We start from the raw sequence: 25,387 nt of genomic DNA on the forward strand, positions 1-25,387 counted from the left end.
AGGGGGCGCTGCATCCATGAGCACGTTATCCACGTATTTGCCAACATTGGGAGAAGAAAAAGCGGTAGGATGGATAGGATTCGTGGTGCGAGGGAGCAAAGCCACCGAGGGGACGTTTTGGGAGAGGAGGCTTTAACACAGAAGGAGGCTTTCGGAGAGGAGGAGGAAGAAGAAGACGATTTGGAAGTGGAGGGGATGTTGACTCCTCCCATGGTATAATTACCCTCGCCAGAGGAGAGGGTACCGCATGTAATGTGAGTCCGTTTGTTTGTTACTTGGCAGATTTTTTTTTTTGCACGGATGTTGCTCACTCCGGTTTGTGTGTTTGTGTGTGTGTTTGTTACTTGCAAAATCGAAGATTTTTCAAGTATATTGGTCGGTTGTGTTTGTGGTTCTGTCTGTCTGCCTGTCTGTCTGTCTTTCTGTCTGTCTGTTTGTTTGTCACCGGCCTACAGGTCACAATTTTCAACCGATCTTCACGAAACTTCACCAAGTGGTAGAGTTGGTCAAAAGCAAGAAGCCTATTGTTTTTGGGGTCAATAGGTCAAAAGGTCAACATAGGCCAAAGGTCACCAAATTTGCTAAATTTCGAAAATCCTCAATTTTCATCCGATTGACTTGAAATTTGAAGAGGACTTGCATATCTGGTCACTGAATTCAACCACCAAGTATTCTTGAGGTCAACATAGGCCAAAAGGTCAACATAGGCCAAATTTCTAAAATCCTCAATTCTCATCCAATTGACTTGAAATTTGAAAAGGACTTGCATATCTGGTCACTGAATTCAACCACAAATTATATTTTAGGTGAACACAGGCCAAAAGGTCAACATAGGCCAAAAGGTCAACATAGGCCAAATTTCTAAAATCCTCAATTTTCATCCAATTGACTTGAAATTTGAAGATAACTTGCATATCTGTTCACTGAATTCAACCACCAAGTATTCTTGAGGTCAACATAGGCCAAAAGGTCAACATAGGCCAAATTTCTAAAATCCTCAATTTTCGTCCAATTGACTTGAAATTTGAAGAGGACTTGCATATCTGGTCACTGAATTCAACCACAAATTATATTTTAGGTGAACATCGGCCAAAAGGTCAACATAGGCCAAAAGGTCAACATAGGCCAAATTTCTAAAATCCTCAATTTTCATCCAATTGACTTGAAATTTGAAGACCACTTGCATAACTGATCACTGAATTCAACCACCAAGTATTTTTGAAGTCAACATAGGCCAAATGGTCAACATAGGCCAAATTTCTAAAATCCTCCATTTTCATCCAATTGACTTGAAATTTGAAGAGGACTTGCATATCTGGTCACTGAATTCAACCACCAAGTATTCTTGGTCAACTTATGCCAAAAGGTCAACATAGGCCAAATTTCTAAAATCCTCATTTTTCATCTGATTGACTTGAAATTTGAAGAGGACTTGCATATCTGGTCACTGAATTGAACCACACATTATATTTTAGGTGAACATAGGCCGAAAGGTCAACATAGGCCAAAAGGTCAACATAGGCCAAAAGGTCAACATAGGCCAAATTTCTAAAATCCTCATTTTTCATCTGAAAAATCGTCACTTTTCATCCTGTTGACCCGAGCTTTGATCAAGATTGTAAATTTTAATCTCCATGAAATGGACAATTTGCTGTATCAATGGAAAACTTTTGGGGGGAGGGGGTGTGGGGGAGGGCGGATTTTGCAAGTATCGTGCTACGCATGACGTCTTCTTGTTATTACATTAATGAACAGGATGAAATAATTAAATAATGCCCCGGAAGCATTGACAGAAAAAGAGTGGCAATTGTATGTGTGGAGAAATTGCATGCTCGGTCAGGGTCGCCCAGATAGCTCAGGTGGCAGTGCACTGGTACGGTTCACCAGAGGACCTGGGTTCCATTCCTGGTCTGGGCATGTAATTTTCCCACATATATCAATTCAATTATTTAATACTGTTAATGTAATGACCTTTTAATTAATTATTTATATACACTTTTCCATCTCTATGACGGACCTTTTAATTAATTAATTATATATACTTTGTCATCTATTTGACCGACATTAAAATTATTACTTTCAAAATCGAAGATTTTTCAAGTATATTGGTCGGTTGCGTTTGTGGTTCTGTCTGTCTGTTTGTTCGTCACCGGCCTACAGGTCACAATTCTAAACCGATCGTCACGAAACTTCACCAAGTTGTCTAGGTCGTCCCAATTGAGAAGCCTATTGATTTTGAGGTCAAAGGTCATCTACAGGTCAAATTTCTAAAATCGCCATTTTAAATCCAATTGACTTGAAAATTGAATAACATTTGTATATTGAGTCAATAACTTGGGAAATGAACTATTTTTGAGGTCAAAAGATCAAAGGTGAACTCAAGGTCAAATTTTAAAAGTCATTAATTTTCATTCAAAAAGCCGTCAATTCTCAACCGATTGACTTGAAAATTGAACAGCATTTGCATATCGAGTCACTAAATTGGGAAACGTACTATTTGAGGTCAAAGGTCAACTCGAGGTCAAACTTCCAAAATCATCACTTTTCATCAGAAAAACCGTCAATTTTCATCAGATTAACTTGAAAATTGAACAGCATTTGCATATTGCCTCACTGAATTAGGAAACCAACTATTTTTGAGGTCAAAAGGTCAACTGAAGGTCAAACTTCCAAAATCATCAATTTTCATCTGAAAAACCATCAATTTTCATCCGATTGACTTGGAAATTGAACAGCATTTGCACATTGTGTCAATAAATAGGAAAACCAACTATTTTGAGGTCAAAATGTCAAAGGTCAACTCTAGGTCAAACTTCCAAAATCATAAATTTTCATCTGAAAACCCATCAATTTTCATCCGATTGACTTGAAAATAGAACAGCATTTGTGTATTGCCTCACTGAATTTGGATACCAACTATTTATGAGGTCAAAAGATCAAAGGTCAACTCAAGGGCAAACTTCTAAAATGATTTTTCATCTGAAAAATCGTCACTTTTCATCCTGTTGACCTGAGCTTTGATCAAGATCGTAAATTTTAATCTTCATGAAATGGACAATTTGGAGAGGGGAGAGGGAGTGGATTTGGCAAGTATCGTGCTCCGCATGACGCCTTCTTGTTTGTTTGTCTGTCCGCTCACTTATACTTGCCTACAGGACACAATTTTAAACCGATCTTCATGAAACTTTACCAAATGGTAGAGTTCGTGGTCCGATAAAATCCTATATATATTTGGGGTCAAAAGGTCAACATAGGCCAAAGGTCAACCACTTTTTTCAAATTTCTAAAATCCTCAATTTTCATCCGATTGACTTGAAATTTGAATAGGATATACATATCGGCAAACTGAATTCAACCACCAACTATTTTTGAGATCAACACAGGCCGGAAGGTCAACATAGGCCAAAGGTCAACAACAATTTCAAATTTCTAAAATCCTCAATTTTCATCCGATTGACTTGAAATTTGAATAGGATATACATATCAGCAAGCTGAATTCAACCACCAACAATTTTTGGGATCAGCGTAGGCCAAAAGGTCAACATAGGCCAAAGGTCAACCACTTTTTAAAAAAATTCTAAAATCCTCAATTTTAATCCGATTGACTTGAAATTTGAATCGGATTTTCATTTCAGCGAACTGAATTCAACCACCAATTATTTGTGAGGTCAAAAGGATGCTCTACTGAGTGCCATTCTACTTTGTTGTCTTTTTTTTTTTTTTTGTATACAAGATCGAGGCTCGTGAAAGAGCTAACATTAATCACACAAAAAGTCAAGCCGACACAAACCGACACATAAAACACAAAATAAGGGGAGCGGTTGACAAGATGGGGAGAGAGGGGGAAGGACACAAACACAACATTTGAGAGCAGGGACATCGAGAGAAATGTGGGAGGGGGAGTGCTTGGGGGGAGGTGGGAGAGGTATAAAACATATGGACAATGCAAGGACTTCCAGGAAAGAAGTTGGAATTTCAAAAAAGTGTATCTGGGGTGAATTAGCGGGGGAAGAAAAGATCAAGGTTTTGGATGGGTAGGTGAAGGTGTGAGGAGGAGGGGAAGACACTTATAACTCTTTTGCCAAGTGTCACTCAATGAGTGATTTTTCATTTCACTGTTAACATTACAGAACCTTTGTTTTTGATTCAGAACTTAATATATCCTTTTAAATAAGAAAATAAATAGAAATGGCATTGACAAAATTATTGACACCCTCAACTTAATATTTGGTAGCACAGCCTTTGGACAATATAACTGCAGTCAAGCGCTTCCTCCAGCCATGAATGAGCTTTCTGCACCTCTCTACTGGCAGTTTGGCCCACTCTTCTTGTGCAAACTGCTTCAGTTCTCTCAGATTTGAAGGGTGCCTTCTCCCAACTGCTGTTTTCATATTTCCCACAGGTGTTCAATGGGATGTAGATCTGGACTCATTGCTGGCCACTTCAGAACAGTCCAGCGTTTTGTCTTGAACCATTCCAGGGTGCTTTTTGAAGTGTGTTTGGGGTAATTGTTCTGCTGCAAGACCCATGACCTTCGACTGAGACCCAGCTTTCTGACACTGGGTGAAACATTGCGCTCCAAAATGCCTTGGTAATCTCCTGATTTCATGATGCCATGCACTGTGTGCTTCATTAGATAGGGTGTATTACACTTGTATACATCAAAAGAATACATATTTGACAGGAAACTGTTTTCACGCAAATCCAATGTTGTATGCCAAAAATAAACAGTTTTGACATAAAGGTGCAGGTTGTTTTGGTTGCAAGTCACCCTTCTAGTGCAGAAATGTATGTATGTGCTTCATTAGGTATGGTGTATTGTACTTGTATACATCAAAAAATACATATTTGACGAGAAACCTTTTTCGTGGAAATCCAATCTCGTATGCCAAAAATAAGCAGTTTTGACATAAAAGTGCACGTTTTTTTGGTTGCAAGTCACCCTTCTATTGAAAAAACGTGTGTGCTTCATTAGATAGGGTGCAACACGAACACAAGTGTTAAAAGTGGTTTTCAATGCCAGCACAAGTATGGAAAGTGGTGTTTTCAATACCAGCACATGTGTGAAAAGTGGTTTTCAATGCCAGCACAAGTGCGGAAAGTGGTTCTGCAACACTAGCTCAAGTGCCCAAACTAAGACATCCGCCAAACTAACACATCCGCCAAACAAACACATACGCCAAACTAAGACATCCGCCAAACTAAGACATCCACCAAAGAAATACATGCGCCAAACTAAGACATCCGCCAAACTAACACATCCGCCAAACGAACACATGCGCCAAACTAAGACATCCGCCAAACTAAGACATCCGCCAAACTAAGACATCCGCCAAACTAAGACATCCGCCAAACTAACACATCCGCCAAACGAACACATGCGCCAAACTAAGACATGCGCCAAACTAAGACATCCGCCAAACTAAGACATCCGCCAAACTAACACATCCGCCAAACTAACACATCCGCCAAACTAACACATCCGCCAAACTAACACATCCGCCAAACTAACACATCCGCCAAACTAAGACATCCGCCAAACTAACACATCCGCCAAACTAACACATCCGCCAAACAAACACATGCGCCAAACTAAGACATCTGCCAAACTAAGACATCCGCCAAACTAACACATCCGCCAAACTAACACATCCGCCAAACGAACACATCCGCCAAACAAACACACGCGCCAAACAAACACATCTGCCAAACAAACACATCCGCCAAACAAACATCTGCCAAACAAACATCTGCCAAACAAACATCTGCCAAACAAACATGCGCCAAACGAAGACATTCGCCAAACAAACACATGCGCCAAACATAGACATCCGGCAAACTAACACATCCGCCAAACAAACACATGTGCCAAACTAAGACGTCCGCCAAACTAACACATCCGCCGAACTAACACATGCGCAAAACCAAAACATCCGCCAAACTAACATATCCGCCAAACTAACACATGCGCCAAACTAACACATGCGCCAAACTAACACATCCGCCAAACAAACATGCGCCAAACTAAGACATCCACCAAACTAACACATGCGCCAAACGAAGACATCCGCGAAACTAACACATCCACCAAACAAACACATGTGCCAAACTAAGACGTCCGCCAAACTAACACATCCGCCGAACTAACACATGCGCCAAACCAAAACATCCGCCAAACTAACATATCCGCCAAACTAACACATGCGCCAAACTAAGACATCCGCCAAACTAAGACATCCGCCAAACTAAGACATCCGCCAAACAAACACATGCGCCAAACTAAGACATCCACCAAACAAACACATCCGCCAAACAAACACATGCGCCAAACGAAGACATCCGCAAAACTAACACATCCGCCAAACAAACACATGCGCCAAACTAAGATATCCACCAAACAAACACATCCACCAAACAAACACATGCACCAAATTAAGACATCTCCCAAACTAACACATCCGCCAAACAAACACATCCGCCAAACAAACACATGCCCCAAACAAAGACATCCGCCAAACAAACACATCCGCCAAACAAACACATCCTCCAAACAAACACATGCGCCAAACAAAGACATCCGCCAAACTAACACATCCGCCAAACAAACACATGCACCAAACATAGACATCCACCAAACGAACACATCCGCCAAACAAACACATGCGCCAAACAAACACATGCGCCAAACTAAGACATCCGCCAAACTAACACATCCGCCAAACAATCATATGCACCAAACAAAGACATCCGCCAAACTAACACATCCGCCAAACAAACATACGCGCCAAACTAAGACATCCACTAAACTAACACATCCGCCAAACAAACATGCGCCAAATGAAGACATCCACCAAATGAAGACATCCGCCAAACTAAGACATCCGCCAAACAAACACATGCACCAAACTAAGACATCCGCCAAACTAAGACATCCGCCAAACTAACACATCTGCCAAACAAACACATGCGCCAAACTAATACATCTACCAAACAAACACATGCGCCAAACTAAGGCATCCGCCAAACTAACACATCCACCAAACAAACACATGCGCCAAACGAAGACATCCGCCAAACTAACACATCCGCCAAACAAACACATGCGCCAAACCAAGACATCCACCAAACTAACACATCCGCCAAACAAACATGCACCGAACTAAGACATCCGCCAAACTAACACATCTGCCAAACAAACACATGCGCCAAACTAAGACATCCGCCAAACGAACACATCCTCCAAACAAACACATGCGCCAAACTAATACGTCCGACAAACTAACACATCTGCCAAACAATCACATGCGCCAAACTAAGACATCTGCCAAACTAACATATCCGCCAAACAAACACATGCGCCAAACTAAGACATCCGCCAAACTAACACATGCGCCAAACTAAGACATCCACGAAACTAACACATCCGCCAAACAAACACATGAGTAGATGATAAATGTTGTTCCTGGGACACCCCCAAATCTCCATTCACTTACATGTAAATTTTCCTCTCACCCTCACTTTCCCTCATATCCCCTTAACACCTCTATTTCTGCCACCCTGATATTTATGAACCTTTTGGCCTTTTGACATACTAGCTTTTGCAAAAGATAACCTACTCTTATCCTCAATGTTGTTCATTAGACCACTCAAACAATGATCCTACGAATATTTGCTCCCTCTCACTCTCTTAATATCAATGATCCCGAGAAAACCACTCAAACAATGATCCTACAAATATTTGTTTATGCGTAGGAAATAATTTAATTCTCCTCCAACTCTCTTCACCATCTAATATATTAACAAAGTATATGTTTGAGTTTGGTTCTTTATCAAGATATTTTAACTGAGCTAAGATGAAATGGTAAACCTCCCTCAATGTTCTTGTTTGAGCGCCTCCAGTGCCACACACTTTTTGGTAGGATCTGCCCACTTTTTGGTAAAGCCCGCCCACTTTTTAAGCGCCGCCCACTTTTGGTAAGCCCCGCCCACTTTTGCATTTTGAGCCCCAAAAAGCAATCTATTTACATTATCATTCCTTTGTCGTTGAAATCTAATTTTAAGCCCATACAAAACTTTATCATAATCACAAAATCCAAATATACCTTTAAGAGGTACTGCTAAGGTAAAACTATTTTCTGCTTTTGTTTCATAATTATACATTGCCTTCCTTTGAATATAACCAGGGTCAGCATTTGTTCCTGTTGACATATCAGGAATAAAACCTTCAACAGCTCCCTTACCCATTCTATCACTAAACGAATATAGTGTGAATTTCATCATTTCAGATGTAGCAGAGACATAATCAACCGCTTCAACCTCTTGTGTTCCAATATACAGGCGAACACTATCAAACATTTTCCAGAAGAAATCATTTACGAGTGTAGCATTAGTATTATTCGCAGCCTTAGTGAATTTAAATTTACACAGCAAGAAACTATCAGCGAGATTCAAGTAAGTGGGTTGATTATTTATTTCAAAACTTTTTGTTCCGTTTGAATTCCAGTCTGTTCCTGTTATAGCATTTACCTTAAAATAGTCTTCCTTTTTAGTGGAGTTTGAAATGATAATCGTATCATCCAAATCATAGATACTATCAATCGCTTCCATACTTGTATTTATATAGCATTAAAATCGTTGAAACCCTGACCCAAGTATTTTAATGATTTTTTGTCGTTCTTGTGAAGATAGTTGTTTTACCTTTTTTAATTTCTTTGATTGCTTGTAATTTATGAGACTCCTTTTGAGCATCTTTTATACTCTATATAGCACCCACAACTGAGCCCACGGCAGAAGCAGTTGAACCAATTCGGTCTTTATGTTTAAGGATGGTTGAACCAATACCCATTAGAGTATCAATTATCCCATCTCCTTTATTTCTAAATTGATGTCCCACACCCCGTTGTCTCTGGTTTATAGTATCCTCTACCAAGAAACATATTCACCCTTATAGTATGGTGAAAGGTACATGCCCTCCCCTGTAATTATTTTATATTTTCCCAACTCGTGTTTTCTCACAATAACCATTATTTATTTATTGAAAAACTTCACGAAGGTGAATTCTGATGGATATAATTTCTTCATTAAAGGAGATCATACGATTATCTTGATCGGTTATCCTAAAATTTACTCTGTATATGGTTTTTCCTGACACAGGTAAATAGACAAGATTTTTTGGTTCCATATTAAATTTATAACCAATCGGGGTTGAGTATGCGCCGAATGAAAATATTGTATTTGTTCTTATTCCATCGTTATAAGCACCATCAATCAAATCACAATGAATTAATACTGAATTTATACCGGAGGATATTTGGATAACATTATCACTGTAAAACGTCCCGTTAGTTTCAATCTTTTTTGAAGAGAAACCCAATAGCTCTCTGAACGAATTTTCAATCGTGAAATCAACTTTATAATTATTTTTAAGTTTAATAGTTGATTTTGAAGTGTGTTTTTGAATATCTATTGCCATATTTTTTGGTTCATCACCTTGTTCTTTCATAAGGCGAGAGACTTCTGAAGATATTTGAGAAATCTCGTAAGCTCCGGGTGAAACGGTTATAGTTTTATATCCACTTCCTGGATTATAACTAAACTTGTTGTTTTTCTCTGTGATATTAAACAAGGTATTATAAGTTTCCATCGACAATAAAGATGCCTCATATTCTTTTGTGGGGTCAAGTTGTCGTGGGTAAGGGAATGAAGCTGTGTAATCACTCGTTGTGAAATTAAAACTAAGAATTGCGCTTCTCATCTTATTTAATTTCTAATAAAATATCTTTGTATTGACATTTATTAATTATTTTCATATTCATCAACTGATCTAAAATGGCGGATGTTTTTTTTTTTTTTTGTATACAAGATCGAGGCTCGTGAAAGAGCTAACATTAATCACACAAAAAGACAAACCGACACACAAAACACAACAAACAAGGGGAGCGGCAGACAAGATGGGGAGAGAGGGGGAAGGACACAAACACAACATTTGAGAGCAGGGACATCGGGAGGACTTGGGGGGAGGTGGGAGAGGAATAAAACATATGAACACTGCAAGGACTCTGGGGTGAATTTCCGGGGGTAGAAAAGATCAAGGTTTTCGATGGGGGAAGATAAGAGATGGTGGTGGACAGCTGTTTTAAAGACCTGGAGGGAGGAGTGGGATTGAAGGGAGTGGGGGAGTTTGTTCCAGAGGCGGGAGAAAAGGGGAATGAAAGAGTGAAGGTGAGCAGAGAGCCTAAACTTTGGCAGTTTAACCATAAGAGGCTTGCAGGCAGATCTTGTGCGACCTGAAGGAATATTGGGGGGACAGAGCACAGAGATACCTGGGGGAGCAAGGCCGGAGAGGAGTCGGTAGAAGACAGAAAGACCACCAACCTGCCTGCGGTGAGTGAGTGAAAGGCCCTCGGAGTTGACTACATCGCAGGAGATTCCAATGATTCTGAAAGCTTTGGCCTCAACAGCGTGAAGCCGAGCAAGGTGTGAGGCAGGAGCACCAGCCCAGAGGGGGGAACAGTATTCTATTGAGCTGCAGATGAAAGCCTTGTATGTGGTGAGGAGCTCACCTCACCGCATACTCTCAAAAAAAAAACAAAAGAAGTAAGAGAGCAGGAAGGTGAAGGATAAGGTGCTGAGATTATATGATGAAGTAAAATAGCAGCAAGGTGAGGGATAAGGTGCTGAGATTATATGATGAAGTAAAATAGCAGCAAGGTGAGAGACAAGGTGCTGAGATTATATGATGAAGTAAAATAGCAGCAAGGTGAGGGATAAGGTGCTGAGATTATATGATGAAGTAAAAGAGCAGGAAGGTGAGGGATAAGATGCTGAGATTATATGATGAAGTAAAATAGCAGCAAGGTGAGGGATAACGTGCTGAGATTATATGATGAAGTAAAATAGCAGCAAGGTGAGGGATAAGGTGCTGAGATTATATGATGAAGTAAAATGAATCACGCAATGGTGGGACGGTGGGAGGGATTTTCGAAGCTCCACACGGTCTCCACGTTTTTCGAAGTTAAGTCTGTTCACAATTGTATTTTGTCGAAACTGTATTTATCTTTCGGTGTGTGAAGTTATTGTGTGCAACTTTGGTTGTTTCTCGGTGTTTATCTTTCATAAATTGATCGTCTGTTTGCCGTGTCGCGAGCAAGGCCTTTGCCGCGTCGCGAACGATTTGAAATCGAAGTTAAGTGATTGTTCCCATTTGTATTTTCGTTAAAACTGTATTTATTTATGGTGTTGTACGTATATTGTGTCCCGACGAAGATTTTTCGGTGCAAATCTTTCATACCTGTATTGAAAATCGTGTTAATTCGTGTCGTGTCTTGAGGCCTTGTACAGTGTGCACTGTACAACCTTGAGGCTTTGTTTTTCTCTCAGCGGTCCGTCGTTTGTGATCCAATAACTTTCGTTCTCTGTATTCCCAGTCTTTTCACCCATAGCCTACTTCCTTGTGTAAATCTCAACTAAAAAAAAAACAAAAAAAACAAAAAAAAAAACACACATTTCCTTCTCTGTTCTCATTCGTTTATTCATTCTTATTCGTTCGTTCGTTCTTCGACCACGTGTTTCTCCCCCATTTCCCCAGATAGTTTTCACTCATTAACCTTCAATGTTTACACTTTCCCCTCAAGTTATGTATTCCGTCATATTTTATAACACCTTTTTCTTCTTCTTCTTTAAAAGGCTGCTTTCGACTTGCTCACCAAATCGATTCATCCCAAAAAAAATATCCATCTCCTATAGTGCCTTTTTTCTACATTCCCTAAACTCTCCTGCACTCCATCCTCCATCCAGCGTCCTTAAACGTATTTTTAACTCGAAGGTCACAAGAAACTCATTTTGCAATGAAGGTTCGTTTCCCATAAATCGTACACTTTCAAAAATCCAATCTCACCCCTCCCCTCCAAATCTTCCCCATCACCCATCCCTTTCAAATCTCCCCCCTTGCCCCCTCCCTCCTAAACTACCCCCTCACCCCTCCCCGCCAAGACGCCCCCTCGCCCCTCCCCTCCTAGACTCCTGCCTCACCCCTCCCCTCCAAATCTCCCCCATATCCCATCCCTTTCAAATCCCTCCCCTTGTCCCTTCCCTCCCAAACTCCCCCCTCACCCCTCCCCTTCAAATCTCCCCACCCTCATTGCTTCTCAATTTCCCCCCTCTCACTCCCCCTCCTCAAAGCGTCCTCCCCGCTTCTTCCCCCTTCAAACTCTCACCTCCATCTCCCCCAACCTTCTGCCTCGCTCTTCCCCCTCCTCAAATAACACCTCATTGTGGCTCACCCAATCACCATCAAACCTTTTGTCCGCCCCATCCTTCCCTTTCTCCGAGCTATTCTGAAATCTCTGACACACCTTCAACAGCTCTCCCTACCTCTTCCACCTCTTCCACATCTTACCCTACCCCTCCTCCCCCCTGTTCTGTATCTGATGCTCCCCCTTCCTCTTCATTAACGGTATGGACCTCAAACATCCGGGGCCTTCGTTCAAACTTAACTGATCTCTCCATACAGGTTGCTTCTGTCAAACCAGACGTGATCTGCTTAACAGAAACTTTCCTCCTTTATGATGTCTCTGATTCCATAGTATCTCTCCCGGGCTACTCCCTCCTCCGGTATGATAGACCTGAGCCTCGTCCTGGAGGCGGGGTTGCTATCTTTATCAAAAACTCTCTTCCTCACTCGCCCTGCCCTGCACTGCACTCTCTCCACCTCACCCCCAGGAATACCTCTGGCTACGGCTTCCCCTTCGCTCCCACCTCTTGTTCATATGTGTGTTGTACCGTCCACCAAACAGTGATGACTCCATCTACATCTCGCTGTCTGATGATATGGACCAACTTCTATCTACTCATCCCAACTCTCTCTTCCTCATATGTGGCGATTTCAACTGTCATCATGCCAGTTGGCTGGGTGTGGGTACCTCTCTCACCAGCCATGGCTCCTCAGCAAAGGACTTCTGCGACTCACTGGGACTGACACAATCTGTCAATTTCCCAACCCGGATCTCAGTCAACGGAACATCTTCTCTTCTGGACTTGGTTATGACTAACTTCCCTGAAAATGTCTGCTGCTCTTCTTCTGCTCCGATCGGATCATCTGATCATGTCCTTGTTAAAGTGGACATCTCTCTGACCATCCTCAGGGAGCCTGCTCAGCGTCGACGAGTCTGGCATTTCACTCAGGCCAACTGGCACGGTCTTCAAGCAGCCATCAATCATCTGGACTGGTCTCCCATCTCTACCACCTCTGACATCAACTCATCCTGGGAATTCTTCCAAAGTAAATTGCTCTCTCTCATGCACAGATTTATCCCATCTCGTCTTCAGTTGTCATACCCTTCCTCCCGTCCATGGTACACGGAATCTTGTGGTGAGGCTGTTGCCCAGAAACAACTTGCCTTCATCTCCTGGAAAGCAAATCCAACGGAAGGAAATCTCATTTCCTTTCACAAAGCCCGAAACAATTGTGTGTCCACCCTCAGGAGAGCCAGGAAACAATATCTCTCCGTTCTCAAGGCCGAACTCTCTTATCTGTCTCCCTCTTCCAAATCCTGGTGGCGTCTGGTCAAATCCGTTTCTGGTGTTTGTTCCCCCTCCATCCCCTCCCTTACCTCAAACGGCTACACAGCTGACTCCGCACGTGAAAAAGCTGAATGCCTCAACTCTGTGTTTGCCTCTAAATCTTGTGTCCCAAACCCATCCCTCTCTGTACCCACCATACCCAGTCGTACCCTGCTGCTCCTGGACTCCGTGTCCTTTCCTCCTGACAAGGTGGAAAAGTTTCTGTCAACCCTCGACTCTGATTCTGCAACTGGACCCGACGGCATCAGCCCACGGGTCCTAAAATCCTGCTCTGCTGCTCTATCTCACCCTCTCTCTGTTCTCTTCACCCTCTCTTTTGCTCAAGGTCAACTGCCATCTGCTTGGAAATCAGCCAACATCACCGCTTTGCACAAAAAAGGTGCAAAAACAGATCCTAGCAACTACAGACCAATCAGCCTTCTCCCAATTATCAGCAAAGTCATGGAATCCATCATTGCTTCGGATATGAAATCTTTCCTCTTCTCCAATGGCTTGATCTCTGATCATCAATTTGGTTTCAGACCAGGTCACTCTACTCTGGACATGCTGCTTCTGCTGTCTCAACAATGGATGGAGGTCCTCAATGCCAAACAGGAAATTAGAGCTGTCTCCCTCGACATATCACGTGCCTTCGACACGGTCTGGCACCCCGCTCTGCTCACCAAACTCTCCTCCTTTGGTATCCATGGAAATCTCCACGCATGGCTGGCGGACTTCCTCTCTAGTCGTCGTCAACGTGTGGCCCTGAATGGGTTTCTCTCATCTCCTCTTCCTGTTCGGCTGGAGTTCCCCGAGGCAGTGTTCTGGGCCCCGTGCTTTTTCTGGTCTTCATCAATGATCTCTCTGACTCTCTCGAAAATCCTCTCTATCTCTTTGCTGATGACTCCACTCTCTGCCGCTCCATTCCTCTTCCCTCAGATCGGCAGTCTGCTGCCTCCTCACTCTCTGAAGACCTGGACAAAATCACAGACTGGTCAAACAAGTGGAACATGTCTTTCAATCCTGACAAATCTCACACTCTTACTATGTCTCTCCGAAAAGATCGACTGGACAACCCTCCCATCTACTTTCTCAACAATCCTCTCCAAGAAGTTCTGTCGCTCAAGATTTTGGGTCTCACTATCTGCCATGATCTTTCTTGGGAAAACCACATTTCCAAGCTGGCCTCCAAAGCCAGTCGCCGACTGGGCATCCTCCGTCGTGCGAAGTCCTTCCTCGGCACACCTGAGCTCCTCTCCACATACAAGGCTTTCATCCGCAGCTCAATGGAATACTGTTCTCCCCTATGGGCCGGTGCTCCTGCCTCACACCTAGCTCGGCTTCACGCTGTTGAAACCAAAGCTTTCAGAATTATTGGAATCTCCCGCGATGAAGCTATCTCTGAGGGCCTTTCACTCACTCACCGCAGGCAGGTAGGTGGTCTTTCTGTCTTCTACCGACTCCTCTCCGGCCTTGCACCTCCAGCTCTCTCTGTGCTCTGTCCCCCAAATATTCCTACAGGTCGCACAAGATCTGCCAGCAACCCTCTGATGGTTAAACTGCCGAAATCTCGGCTCTCTGCTCACCTTCACTCTTTCATTCCTCTTTTCTCCCGCCTCTGGAACAAACTCCCTCACTCCCTTCAATCCCACTCCTCCCTCCAGGTCTTTAAAACAGCTGTTCACCACCATCTCTTATCTTCCCCCATCCAAAACCTTGAGCTTTTCTACCCCCGCTAATTCACCCCAGATCCACCTTGTTTGAAATTCCAACTTCTTTCCTGGAAGTCCTGGCAGTGTCCATATGTTTTATACCTCTCCCACCGCCCCCTTCCCATGCCCCCCCCCCCCCCAAAGCCCTCGCCCTCTCTCAGATCTCTCGATGTCTCTCGGTCCCTGCTCTCAAATGTTGTGTTTGTGTCCTTCCCCCTCTCCCCATCTTGTCTACCGCTCCCGATGTTATATGTTTTATGTGTCGGTTTGTCTTTCTGTGTGATTAATGTTCGCTCTTTCACGAGCCTCGATATTGTATACAAAAAAAAAAAAAAAAAAAAAAAAAAAAAAAATAGCAGCAAGGTGAGGGATAAGGTGCTGAGATTATATGATGAAGGAAAATAGCAGCAAGGTGAGGGATATGGTGCTGAGATTATATGATTAAGTAAAATAGCAGGAAGGTGAGGGATAAGGTGCTGAGATTATATGATGAAGTAAAATAGCAGCAAGGTGAGGGATAAGGTGCTGAGATTATATGATGAAGTAAAATAGCAGGAAGGTGAGGGATAAGGTGCTGAGATTATATAATGAAGTAAAAGATCAGGAAGGTGAAGGATAAGGTGCTGAGATTATTTCATTAAAACAATTGTCGTTTCCAGCCTTCTTACTACCTCACAACAATAATAGCCTGTTAACTAATTGTGATGGGCCATTTGGAAGAAAGCTAACACCCAAACCAAGCTCACTTAAAGCATCAATAATATGTTTCTCCTTCTCATTCTTCTTACTTTTACCAGCAACAGAAACTCCGTAATCAAGTGCATTTAGCAACTCAATATACTCTCTATCTTCCTCTCTTTCCATATCAAGTGGTTCATCAAAATATTTTGAACTGCTGAATCCGGAGTTTGTTAGAAGAAACATTAATCTTGGAGTTAATTCAACATTTGGTTGAGCAGAACTTAAGAACACCAATTTATCATTAAATATCAATAACTTTTCTTTCACAAGATGGAACTGTGCTGGTTCTTCTGTTGGAATGAGACCTGCTCTGGTTTTTGAACCCGCCGAATATTCATTGTTTTGAAGAGCTTCCACAACATAATTAGGGGGTTGATTTACCTCCTCAAGTTTCCGAAATAATCCTTCATCATCATATTCTAATTCTCCAAGTTCTTGCTCTGTCATTTGACTAAAATCTTTGAGCATTTGAAGTTTTGTCGGAGTAAATTCTACCATGGGAACTGTAGGTGAAATCATTTGTTGAGTTTTTTAAAGTTGTTTAAAAAATTTCTCTTGTTTTCTTTCAAAGGCTTCTTCACCAGTTAGTTTCTGTCTCCGTTTCTTCTTTATCTCTTCCTGTTGCTTTATAACTTTTGAAACCAACTCTTGATGTTCTTTAAACGTTCTTGCTCTTTCTTCGTTATTCATTTTCTGTATTTATTTATTGAAAAATATCATTTAATGAATTGTAAAGGTCAATGGGAAAATTTTTCTTTTCTTCATCATTATCGTAAATGTGTTGAAATAAATCCCTTTCTTTAAATATTTCATCAAATTCTTCATTGGTATTAATACGAGTTGTTATTTCTTCTTCACTAATACTTGTATCTCTGCTTTTCATACGTTTGCGTTGAGTCTCCTCATCGATATCAAAACCGAATGATAAAATCTCAATTCCATCACCACGCAAATGTTTAATAATTTGTCTCATTCCTTCAGGATTAGTTTCTAAAATCCCAAGACCGTTAGATTTTACTTTATTTAACTCACTCTTACAATGTGAATATTTTGTAGAACCAAGAGAGGGACCTCCTCAAATATTTGACCTCCGTTCCTCAATCGCATATGTTCCTCCTTTGAAATGTAGTAATAATCTTTCCCTTCTACTTCTCCTGGTCGCATTGCTCTGGTTGTCGTACCTACAAAACGAATCATAGGGTGTTTTTTTTTTAAAACTTACAATCTTTTCATTTTTACTATTCAAGAGTTTAGATTTATGAAAGTTCTTTCCTGAAGCAGATTTACCCACAAGATTAATAATAATAGTTGTCATTTATGTGTGTAAAATATCAGTTAGTATCTCATCTTGTTTCACAACAATATATTTATATTTTCCAATCGTGTGTTTCATATAATTTTCAAATTCCTTCCTACTACATAATGTAGAACAATTATCTCTCCAAAAATTATTTGTATCTATTGAATTCAACTTAAATAAAATAAAAGTATGAGCATTGTTTCTTATTGAGCGCCGAGGGAGTTGAAAATATGACTGACTAAGATAAATACAATTACAAGAAGAATGTCTCCCTCTTGTATAGTAGCTATCCATTACTGTTTGGTTTCTCTCATTAACACAATCATCAAAGATAACGAGGTTCTTTTTTGATTTATCTAAATCTTGGGGTGAAGGTATATCATCCGTATTATCATTGAGAATACAAGTTATGGGTTTTGGTTTCGGTTTTGATTTCTGTGTATCACAAAATAATTGTATTATATTGTTGCGGATCTCTACGTCGGCCTCTTTTCCCCTTATCGAGGGGGGATTAATCCCCTCGTCTATGACTGACCTGACGTGAGTCCTGAAGTTGCACAAGCTCCCTCCGGAGAGGTAGGTGCGCAACCTCGTTCGCGACCGCGGACAGATGTTAATTGCCGAGCGGTTTAGCAACCGCGGCACGAACCATTAGCAGAGACGAACCCGATCCTGAACGTTGGCCAAAATCGCGCCACAGGTTTTCAATGGGGAAATCACAAAGACGACCGGACGAGCATGAAGAAGAAGAAACGAAGGTAGGAAATACAAATATAATTTATTACTACTATTTACAAGTCAAAAGAAACCAAGGAAGGAGGAAAAATACGAAAATAAAGACAGAAGGAGTAAGGAGACACAGTGCAAATATGAGCTTACCTATACAAAACTTACACCCCAGGACAAGACACACAAAACAGACGACAATCAGACTCACACGAATGGGAAATGAAGGCAGGAACGAATGGCTGGAAAGAGAGGAAGGTTCAACTGGAACCGGAGCACGGTCGGGCCGGGAGTGAGCAGCCGCCGCCCCTTCTCGATCGGTTTCGCACGGCGGCGTTCCTTCGCGGCCACGGTCGAAACTGCCGTCAAAGCCCAAAGCTGCGGTGGTTAAAGCTGCGGTGGTTCAAGCTGCGGTGGTTCAAAGCTCATGCGTGCTTCTCTCTCCCTCAATCATCTCCTCGTATCTCCTCTGAGGTCGGGGCGTCGCGTGCTCTCCAAGGACTCATCTCTGGTGGGGGCGTCCCGCCGCGGGTTATATAGGCCACACCCTCGAACCTTCGCGAACCTCCCCGATCGTTCTCTCTCCGCCCTCTCAAGCCAAACCCCTCGTGCTTGGTTGGTCGGCAAGGGCTCTCCTGGCTCCACCCTCTGATGACGAGGTGGAGACACACCTTTCTTCTCCGAGGTACAGCACATGGCAATGGCGGCAAATGCAGAAAACCACCCAATGCAGTTGGCAATGGAGGCTTTGGGATATGGAAGGGAACTATCTTATGTCATATGATGCAATGCAGTGTCAACTAGTGGGAACAGAGCCTTAAACTACATAGAATAAGGAGATAACTATTTAGAAGGATATATGATTTGCTACGTGCATGTATATGGATTAACTAGGACGACGACCTCTGACCTTTACACTACAGAGGGTGATATTTACAACAAGATTCATGACACTTACAACAATAAAAAAAACACAGGATTCTCAAATCCACAACACTGCACCCTTATCCCCGAGGCACGTCCTCGGGCCTATAAAACTTTAACTTTAGTGTGACACGTAGGTGTAGTTCCCTCTACATTTAACCTGACCCTGAGTGTGACAGTTTTAAAACACACATAAGTATGTCCCCCTGCTGCATTGCACCCTGCCTAACAGATTTACGCCCACAGCTAACCGAATTGCGGAATTGTCTTCAAACTAAACATGAACGGTGGGGAGCATTATTACCTTCGCAAAAGCGGAAGGTTATGTTTTGATCGCTGTGTATTTATTTGTATGTCTGTGTGTGTGTGTGTGTATGTTATTCGCATAACTCAAAAAGTATTCAACCGAATTGCATGAAATTTGGTGGGATGATTGGTTATTATACGGGACACATTTGATTAGATTTTGGGAGCAATCGGGTCAAAGGTCAAGGTCAAGGTCACGAAAAGGTCAAAATCGTATTTTTACCATAGCGCGGTCAATTTTTATCCAATTGGCATGCAACTAATGCCAAAATGTTCAGAATTCAATGCCCGATCTTGTTTGTCATAACTCGGTCAATTCTTATCCGATTTGCATGAAATCAGCACCAAACTGTTCACTGTTCTGTTCCCTACACTCCCATGCCAAGTACAGAACAGTAGCTGCGGCGAAGGTATGCGCTCTACCGAGTGCCCGTTCTAGTTTACAATTGATGCTAATGGTATTTACAAAACTAACCCAGGACCTGTGATTGTTCTCTTTTGGGGGGGGGGGGGGGGTGAGGGGGGGGGGGGGGAGACAGCCTGCGCTGCATCGACGCACCAGCACCAATAATCAGCACCGTAAAGCACCAAAAAAAATGCACCAGTCAGTGCACAGTCACCACAGTTCATAATAAACAAACCAAACCCCTGGTGCTCTTGCTCTTCGGCTCCCTCTGCTGGCCAATGTTCTTCCAGATGTTGTCTTTCTTCATGTTCTTCTTGCTGGCGGCCTATTTGGACATAATAAAAGGAAAAGTGCACAAAACGTGCATCTTTATTTATGGCCCACAGGGGCCGACTAGGGGTGGTTCACCTGTATGGCATAGGTGCCACGTTACCGAGGTCCGCCAGCAAGATCTCGGGCCATCATGGCCGGTTCCAGCAGAGGGGCCATGCCCCAACCCGTGGGGTCCATGAGTGGTGCTCAGCCACAGACATGTGGTCCCTAAGTGGTGCATCGATGCAGGCAGCTGGTTGCAAGGACTCGGGCACACAATGGTGGACTCCCGCATGCTCCCCTCAGTGCCCAGAGAGCACGATCCATGGGTCGGGGAAGGAAGACAGAGAGGGCAGGTTAGCCAGGGGTAAGGTCACAAGGGTACACATCAACGAGGGTAATGCAAGGTGAGGTGCGCCTGGAGACTGAGCGGAGAAAAGCCCGTCCCTACCGTACGTCACCCCCCCTGTTACCTACGCTACCCTTGCCTTTACCCCATATTTACAAAATCTACACCCTTACCAATTCGTCACTACTTTCTCGTCTTCCCCATATTTCCCCTATACCAAATTCGTCACCACAATCCCTCTAATCCAAAATTTGCCATCACCAATTCATTATCAATCCTCACAAGGAGGGAGAGATGGAACACAACACAATGTCACACCCACGTCATGATGCATCTCACAATCCAAACATTTGCACAGAAAAATAAAACCAACAAGCATTACGCCTAGGTCCCCCGTCGGGGAAGTGATGTGAGTTGACAAAGTGGAACACGCAGAAAACATGCTATGATATGATATTTCGCTCACAAGGGTCAGACATACATGGAGGCGGCCATCTTGGATTTTGACGTGGCGACCCAATTTTCAATAGCGTTCTTCCTGATGCCGAGATACACCCACACACCAGAAGGTACTTCGCTTATTTTTCAAGATATTTCGCTCACAAGGTTCAGACATATATATGGTGGCGGCCGTCCTGGATTTTGACGTGGTGACCCACTTTACAATAGCGGTCTTCCTTATGCCGAGATACACCCACACCAAATTAGAAGTTGGTACTTCGCTTATTTTTCGAGATATTTCGCTCACAAGGTCAGACATATATATGGTGGCGGCCATCTTGGATTTTGACCTGGCGACCCAATTTTCAATAGCGTTCTTCCTTATGGCGAGATACACCCACACACCAAATTAGAAGTTGGTACTTCCCTTATTTTTCAAGATATTCATCTCAAGGTTCGGACATACATGGCGGCGGCCATCTTGGATTTTGACATGGCGACCCAATATTCAATAGCGTTCTTCGTTATGCCTAGATACACCCACACACCAGATTAGAAGTTGGTACTTCGCTTATTTTTCAAGATATTTCGCTCACAAGGTTCAGACATATATATGGTGGTGGCCATCTTGGATTTTGACGTGGCGACCCAATTTTCAATAACGTTCTTCCTTATGGCGAGATACACCCACACACCAAATTAGAAGTTGGTACTTCGCTTATTTTTCAAGATATTCATCTCACAAGGTTTGGACATACATCGCGGCGGCCATCTTGGATTTTGACGTGGCGACCCAATAGATACACCCACACACCAGATTAGACGTTGGTACTTCGCTTATTGTTCGAGATATTTCGCTCACAAGTTTCAGACATATATATGGTGGCGGCCATCTTGGATTTTGACGTGGCGACCCAATTTTCAATAGCCTTCGTCCTTATGCCGAGATACACCCACACACCAGATTAGAAGTTGGTATTTCGCTTAATTTTCAAGATATTCATCTCACAAGGTTCAGACATACATGGCGGCGGCCATCTTGGATTTTGACGTGGCGACCCAATTTTCAATAGCGTTCTTCCTTATGCCTAGATACACCCACACACCAGATTAAAAGTTGATACTTCGTTTATTTTTCAAGATATGCAGGTTACAAGGTTCAGACATACATGGCATCAGACATACATGGCGGCGGCCATCTTGGATTTAGACGTGGCGACCCAATTTTAAACAGCGTTCTTGCTTGTGCCTAGTTACACCCACACACCAGATTAGAAGTTGGTACTTCGCTTATTTTTCAAGATACTTAGCTCACAAGGTTAAGACATATATATGGTGGCGGCCATCTTGGATTTTGTTGTGGCGACCCAATTTTCAATAGCGTTCTTCCTTATGCCGAGATACACCCACACACCAAATTAGAAGTTGGTACTTCGCTTATTTTTCAAGATATTCATCTCACAAGGTTCAGACATACATGGCGGTGGCCATGTTGGATTTTGACGTGGCGACCCAATTTTCAATATCGTTCTTCCTTATGCCGAGATACACCCACACACCAGATTAGAAGTTGGTACTTCGCTTATTTTTCAAGATATGCAGGTTACAAGGTTCAGACATACATGGCATCAGACATACATGGCGGCGGCCATCTTGGATTTTGACGTGGGTTGCACCCACACACCAAATTCGAATGCGGTCCTTCGCTTACGCACGCATGCACACACGCCCGCATGGACGGACGGACGGACACACGGACGGAGGGGGAAATCCATAGTCCCCCTTTCGCTCCGCTGAGCGACGGGGGACAACAAACCATGGCATGATGTTGAGCACCGTCGTTACCTCAGGTGAGTGGATGCAGATGGTGCAAGGAGATTTCAATCCTAACTATCCTCTTAAATGACATTAACACACTTTACACTACCCGGGGTCTCTCCCTGCCAATCCATTGGCAATCTTACTCTATGCGGTTTTAAGAACCAAATTCCCATTGACCACACTGTGGTGCTTCATCAATTTGGGGTCTCACTCCCCCGATTCGACTCCCTGTGCCTTTGCACAATTTCAGGACTGGGTCGTGTGGCTCTCCCAGCAGGTCTACCCACCTGCACACCTCCACCACTGCAGTTGCCTCCGAGCTTACCTGCTCCTTACCCTAACCTATCTACCTGGGGAAGGCCCTCTGGCGCTCTCCCCACTCGGTGCCCTCTCTGGCACTGGGCTACCCGGGTCCGTCCTTTGGATCCTCGGGCCCCATCCACAACTCTACCGGCTCCCAGAGCCCACCTGCGGCCTCACCTGGCCGACATCCTAAGTGGCGGAGTGCCCATTTAACTACACACACTAACAGGCCAAACGCCCAGCCATTTCCACATCACTAATGCACCCATCCAAACACCATTCTTCCACCATGCACCACAGATGCCAATATCCAACCACAATTTACCTACTCCCTCTACCTAACTCTTAAACTACCCTCCCCGGGTATTCGTGATGGGGTCCATCCTCCCCATACACACCTTCGCACCATCCACTCCACTCCACAGTTTCCACCATACCTTCTCCATACCATCCATTCCATACTCCATATATTCCATACTCCATTCAACCATTCTCCATACACCTGTATTTGCGCACCTGTGCCATCACTCCTGGTGCTACCTGCACCCTCCTTCCTCCCAGGCTTCTTCAATCATTCCATACAATACACAACCACAATTGTTCCTCATGCACTGCTCCATACACTTCCATGCTCAATACAACTCACACTTTTCACAATACACTTCTAACTCTCCAAACCATTGCCCCAGGCACCCAGATTCTCCCATGGTCATACACACATCTCTCCCGAGCATTGCCCCGCAATTCCTCATTTGCTCGATATCAAGATTCTCACACACACGGCATCATCTGATCTACCTGGTGCCCTGCTAAAACTCGCGCTTCCCCGTCGCCCCTTTTATTATTGCGCTCCCTCGTCATTATAATCCAACTACCCTCTCTATGTCCCCACTACCTGTCCAATGTCGCTACTTAAATCTAGTTACCTATGGTCATCTTCTCTAGATCCCTATCATTTTATCCTAACCCTCCGGGGCTAGTTTTCATTGCCAAACCCCAAAGCTAGCGCTCATGTGCCCCCCCCGCACACGCGCCACGCCCAACTCACTCTCGACAGCACACTCACTCCTCGGCGCGCACTTTTTCCTCATACACCCCATAGTCGGACATCCTCGCACACCTCCTCCTTCACACTCTGTACCTGTCGCACACCTTACCAGCGGTCTCTCACGAACACCCTGGTCTCCACCAACACCCAAGCCGACTGAATCTCCCCTCACACCATATACATTCCCGAGTATATCGCCACTCACCTCGGCACCTCGTCTCCGCTCCTCCGCCACCTGCAAACTCTTTATTTGGTTAGTGAGCACATCACGATTTGAGCACAGACCTTGTACATATTCCATCACTTCCTCCTTTATCTCCCTCTTAGTTTCCCTCCATCTCTTCTTAATTTTACTCACCCCCTCTTCCACATCCTCTAATTTTTGCTTCACCTCTTTCATCTCCCGGTGCGCCCCCTCAATATCGTCCTCTAATGCCACCTTGGTCGTTTCTATGTGCGTTCTTACCTCCCGTTCTTTCGTCTCCATTACTTCTGTCACCTCGTCCAACCTCTTCGTCAACCACTCATGTACCATCTGACATTCCTTCTTCGTCGCTACCAGTTCCTTTTTTATGTCTTTCTGCGTCGCCTTTAACCCCCCGATTTTCGCAGTGTTCTTCTCCACTTGATCCACTAATTCCTTCTGTCCCACCGTCAGCTGTTCTACTCCCCGTGTCAGGTCCTCTATGTCCCCCTGTAACCTAGCCGTACTATTTCTCACCTCTTTCTCCATACGCTCCTCACCTCGCTTTACCTCCTCGCGTACCCCCGAGACCTCCTCGCTCACACCTCGTCTGATCTCCTCCCCCATTCTTCCCATCTTTTTGGTAGATGCTGCCCTCATCTGCTCCACATCATTCCTCTGGGCATCCAATTTAGTTTCCAACCCGATTTTCACCTCCTCTATCTGATCTCCCATCTGTTTAATTTCCCGGGCGGATTGCTCCCCTATTTCCTGCAATTTGCCTTCCATTGTGTTTTCTAATCCCCCTAACCCATTCTTCACCTCTTTCATCCCATTGTCTAACCCCTCAAATTTATTGTCTAAACCTTCAAATTTATTGTCTAAACCCTCAAATTTAGCTTCTAGCCCCCTGATTTTGCCGTCGAGCCCCCCGATTTGATTTTCTAATCGCTCCCCCATCCTTTGTTCTAGACTACCCAAACCATCTCTCAGTCCCCCGATTTGATTGCCCATATCATTCTTCAAATTGTTTAACCCATCTTCCATCTGGTCACCCATTTCTCTTCGCTCTCGGGTGGATTTATCACTTTGGGCATCCATTTTTGCCATCATTTGAATCATAAAGACTCGCATGTACTCTGGCATCTCGGGCTCGGCTGCCACAACCACGTGTGAAGCGCCGCCATTTTGTGCACCTGATACCCCCAAAACCACATCTTCATTGCTCTCCTCCTCCATTTCCCCCCTGTGGTC

At 43.6% G+C, this 25,387-nt stretch overlaps 1 long non-coding RNA gene across 1 annotated transcript; it reads left to right on the forward strand.

The window, feature by feature from the left end:
* The first annotated feature begins 31 nt into the window (after nucleotides 1-31).
* LOC144894047 (uncharacterized) lies at nucleotides 32-4,747 on the forward strand. The gene is made up of 2 exons (XR_013624744.1): nucleotides 32-254; nucleotides 4,403-4,747. It is a non-coding gene; the product is annotated as an uncharacterized LOC144894047 (long non-coding RNA).
* Nucleotides 4,748-25,387: the final 20,640 nt, after the last annotated feature.

This window comes from Myxine glutinosa, chromosome 10 (genome assembly GCF_964187855.1).
Source record: "Myxine glutinosa chromosome 10, kmMyxGlut1.1, whole genome shotgun sequence".
NCBI classification, from domain to species: domain Eukaryota; kingdom Metazoa; phylum Chordata; class Myxini; order Myxiniformes; family Myxinidae; genus Myxine; species Myxine glutinosa.